Here is a 5,022-nt window from a genome sequence, read left to right as displayed (position 1 = left end):
TATGTAGAAACCAAAGATTATTAGTGGTGACCAAGGGTGGGGCTGGGGGCTGTTTTCATTTCTCAAAAAATTCGCTGCCATCGAGTCGATGCCAACTCATAGTGACCCTGTCAAGGGTCTGTTCTCCTGGGTTTCCTAGATTGCAACTCTTTGTAGAAGCAGAAAGCCTCATCTTTCTCCCAAGGAGTGGGTGCTGGTGGTTTGAAACTGTTGACCTTGTGACTAGCGGATCAATGCATAACCGCTAGGCCACCAGGGCTCCACTATTTTTGCCTCAAGGAATTGGATTTATATTAATGGTGGCTGAGTGACTTGGAAAAGGACGGTGAGGGTGACTGCCCAACTTAAAGAATGTTCTCTGGGTCACTGAATTGTACCAGTAGAATTTGTTGAGATGGCATATGTTTTGTTATGTATATCTTCACCACAGTTAAAGCAAAGCAAAGAGAGGGGGCAGGGGACTGACGTCTGTCTGCAGATTCTACTCGAATGTTTAGGCACGATGGGACTGAGTAATGGAGGTTCTGCATTTGGACCCACCGTTCAAACAGGTGAGGCAGCACACCAGACTTGTTCTGTAAAGTGCCTCTAGGTGCCTGAGGAAGCTGAACTATTAAAGGCATAGTTGAAGCACCTGGTGCCCTGCAGGAGGAAGCAGTGGGGAAGTTAGGGTTGATTTCACTGTGGTTGTGTAAGTGTGCATTAGGAGACACAGTCACTGGCTGCTGAGATGTGAGATGTTTCACTTAACAGGCAACGGGGAAACAGGCTGAGGAAAGTAGGCCAGCTGAGTTTAGTTAACTTGCTGGTAAAGCAGAGCAGGCAGGGCCCAGCTCAGATATATAAGGAGACTAAATTAAAATGAAGGGAGGGACTCCTTACTACTTAGATTTTTTAAGACTATCATTTTATTGGGGGTTCTTACAGCTCTTATCACAACCCATACATGCATCCATTGTGTCAAGCACATTTGTACATATGTTGCCATCATTTTCAAAACGCTGTCTTTCCGCTTGAGTCATTGGCATCAGCTCATTACCCCCACCCTCCCTCCCTCATGAATCCTTGATAATTTATAAATTATTATTAATTTTCATGTCTTATAATGACCGATGTCTCCATTTATTCATTTTCCTGTTGTTTGTCCCCCTGGGAGGGGTTATACATTGATCATTGTGATCAGTTTCCCCTTTCTCCCCCTACCTTCCCCATATCCTCCTGGTATCACTACTCTCATTATCGGTCCTGAGGGGTTTATCTGTCTTGGATTCACTGTGTTTCCAGCTCTTATCTGTACCCGTGTACATGCTCTGGTCTAGCTGGATTTGTAAGGTAGAACTGGGGTCATGACAGTGGGGCGGGGTGGGCGGGGAGGAAGTATTAAAGAACTAGAGGAAAGTTGTATGTTTCATCGGTGCTATGCTACACCCTGATTGGCTTGTCACCACTTAGATTTAAACTTGCAAGGAAGACATGCAAGGTTATATGATCCTAAGTATTTGATATAGTGTGGTTGGCTGCCATCGAATCAGTCCCCTTCAACAGCACAAGGAAATGATGCCTGGGGAGGTGCCATCCTCATGACTGGTTGTAGACCAGATTCATAGAGCAGTCCCTGACTGATTTTTCAGGAGCAGATTGCCTGACCCCACCCCCCCCACCCCCCAGTCCTTCTTAGTTCGAAAGCTCTTAGTGTAGTTAGGGTATAACAACATACAGATGTCTATGGACGGGACTGTCTGAAGGATGCTGCCTGCACTCGAGGCACAAATTGGCTGGAAATCCACCCCCCACCTCCTGCTCAGACGGGAAGAATTCTGTCAGTATTCCTTAAAGTATCTTACTAAGGTTTTAAAAGAGTGTTTGTGGGCCAGCTCCATTACCAACTAAGTGGACAGCACCCCCGCCCCCCCCCCGCCCCCCAAAGAATTCACTTCAGAGGACAGCACTGAAGGTGAGGGACGTGTCTGATCAGAGCACACAACGAGAGCAATGAAGTCCCCAGGGAATGCCAGGGATAGATGTGAGGCCAAGGCGTGGCACCCCATCAGACTCGACTGGAAAGCACTCGGAAAGGACAACAAATAGACCCTGAACTATTTATAGGGTCTTTGTTGTTGTAGCTATTGTTTTAGTTTCCATTGTTGTTTCATTGTGCTCGGTCTTGCGTTGGTGCATTTTGTTGTTGCTGCAAGTCTATCTGGAAGGGATAGGTGGGATAAACAAGCCAGAAGAGAAAACAATGGGATGACAGTTCTGGGGGGACATGGGAGAGAGGGAGGTGGGGGAAAGGGAGAGGGTGTTAATAAACCCAGAGACAAGGGAAAAACAAGTGATCCAAAATCAGTGGCAAGGAGGGTGTAGGAGGTCTGGATCAAGGACAATGTAACTGAGAGGAATTCCTGAAACCCAAATGAAGGCTGAACATGATGGGACAAAAAGAAAGCAAAAAGAAATAAAGGAAAGAATTAGGAGGCAAAGGGCATTTATAGAGATCTAAATACAGGCATATACAGATGTAAATATATTTATATATGATGAGGGAAAATAGATCTATGTACATATATTTATAGGTTTAGTATTAAGGAAACAGATGGACAGTAGGCCCCTACTCAAGTACTCCCTCAACACAAGAACACTTTGTTCTAACAATTCAGCAGTCTGAGATACTCACCTTCCTGACAGGATCGCTGAAGACAACAGGTGCATAAGCAAATGTGAAGAAAGCTGATGGTGCCCGGCTATCAAAAAAAATAGCATCTGGGGTCTTAAAGGCCTGAAGATAAACAAGCAGTCATCTAGCTCAGAAACAACAAAGCCCACAAGGAAGAAGCACACCAGCCTGTGAGACCATGAGGCATCAAAGGGATCAGGTCTCAGGCATCAAAGAACAAAAAAAAAATCATAGCATTGTGAATGAGGGGGAGTTCAGAGTGGGGACTCAGGGCCCATCTGTGGGCAATTGGACATCCCTTGCAGCAGGGTCACAGGGAGAAGATGAGCCAGTCAGGGTGCAGAGTAGCAATGATGAAACATACAATTTTCCTCTAGTTCTTGAATGCCGCACCCCCACTCTCATGATCCCAATTTTACCTTCCAAATCTGGCTGGATTGGAGGATGTACACTGGCACAGATAGGAACTGGAAACACAGGGAATCCAGGACAGATGAACCCCTCAGGACCATTGCTGAGAGTGGCGATACCAGGAGGGTGGAGGGAAGGTGGGGTAGAGAGGGGGACCAGATTACAAGGATCTACATATAACCTCCTCCCTGGGGGACAGACAGTGGAGAAGTGGGTGAAGGGAGATGTTGGATGGCATAAGATATGACAAAATAATAATAATTTATGAATTATCAAGGATTCATGGGGGAGAAGGGAGGGAGGGGAAAATGAGGAGCGAATACCAGGGGCTCAGGTGGAAAGCAAATGTTTTGAGAATGATGAGGGAAACAAATGTACAAAAGGGCTTGACACAATGGATGGATGTGTGGATTGCGATAAGAGTTGCACAAGCCCCAAATCAAATGATTTAACTTTTAAAAAAGTAACTATAGAAAAAGAAAATACTTTGGAGATGATAATGGCAACATATGTACAAATATATTTCATACAATTGATGTATGGAATATTATAAGAGCTGTAAGAGCCCCCAATAAAAATGATTAAATTTTTTTTTTTAAAAAGGAGTGTTGGTATAAAAATGTAGTATGGCAGGATGGATGTCAGGGCTTTGAAGATGACAGTGAATGAAGTAGCTTTCAAGGTTCTTCCCCGCTTTGAGTGTTTGTGACATGCCCCACTAGCACGGAGACTTCTGTCAGACTCTTGGAGGGGCTGATATCTCTTTAAGTCTAATGGTTCCGTCGTCACCAGCTTCCAGGAGACCCGGGCTTTATCAGTTTTCATCTGAGAGTCCTCCTAGACTTTGCACTGATCTGTTCTTCCATCTCGGTTCTTTCTTCTCTCTTAGAGTGGTCAGATAAAATACAAGGCATCCAGTTAGAGTTGTGTTTCAGATAAACGATGGATCATTTTTTAGTGTGTCTCAGATAGGCATTGCATTGGGCATACTTGTACGAAAAGGTTACACACTGATCGCCTAAAATGCAAATCTAACCGGATGTCCGGTATTTTTATTTGCCAGCTCTGGCAACCCTACTCTCTCTAGGTGCCTTGGGGGAAATCCAGTCTCACCATCGCTAGCCTGTATATTCCTAGGCCAAACATTAAAGTGTAAACCAATTTGGAGCCCAAGTGAGACAGGCTCGCCTAAGATGGTCACTTTAAATGAGGGTGAGACTAAGATTTTCTTTCTTTCTTTACTTCATTCCTTCTCTCTCTTTTTTGAAATCAAAAATCCTTTCAGCCAGAAGATGTTATTGCCACCGTGGACGGTTCACCTACTGGGACCTGAAAAGAAGGGCTTGCCTTGTCCTCCCAATTTTCAATTTTCAGAGTCAACCAGGAGAGGGAGCACATGCTAACACGACAATCCAGGCTCAGAAGGCTGTGTGAGATCACCACCTTCCGAGGCCACCTGGAATCACTCAGGCACCAAGAATTTATAGCACGCCCACAGGTGGCACAGCCATTGCCACGTACTTCATTTCTGATAGAGCCCAAGACAAAGCATGAAGAGACAAAACCAAAACAAACAAGCCAGAATATTAAAAAAAGAGAACAAATAAAGAAAAACTCTAACAGGAATCAGCACTAAGTAACAAAACACAAATAGTTGGATGCTCGCTTCTCCTAGGACTGGGGTAGGGGAGCGTTCAGACTTCACCCTCAACCTTATGTGACTCTTTCAGGACTTGCTTCCTCCACGACACATTCTCTGGAAAACCTCGCTTACCTCCTACCTGACTTTCTCCCAGGGCCTAAGTTGCTGGAGTTTTGATCTTCCACTTCTTCCGGTGCTTTATTGACACGTGCTTGTCTCCTTAGCGAGGCCCTGGGTTCCTGGAGGCCCAGGGCCCTGTCTTTGATTTCTTTTCTATCTCTTAAGGCCTCCCCTG

Source organism: Echinops telfairi, unplaced genomic scaffold (genome assembly GCF_000313985.2).
Source record: "Echinops telfairi isolate 266 unplaced genomic scaffold, ASM31398v2 ScPeMD7_2565;HRSCAF=3150, whole genome shotgun sequence".
Taxonomy (NCBI): domain Eukaryota; kingdom Metazoa; phylum Chordata; class Mammalia; order Afrosoricida; family Tenrecidae; genus Echinops; species Echinops telfairi.
Note: the sequence above shows the minus strand (reverse complement) of the source record.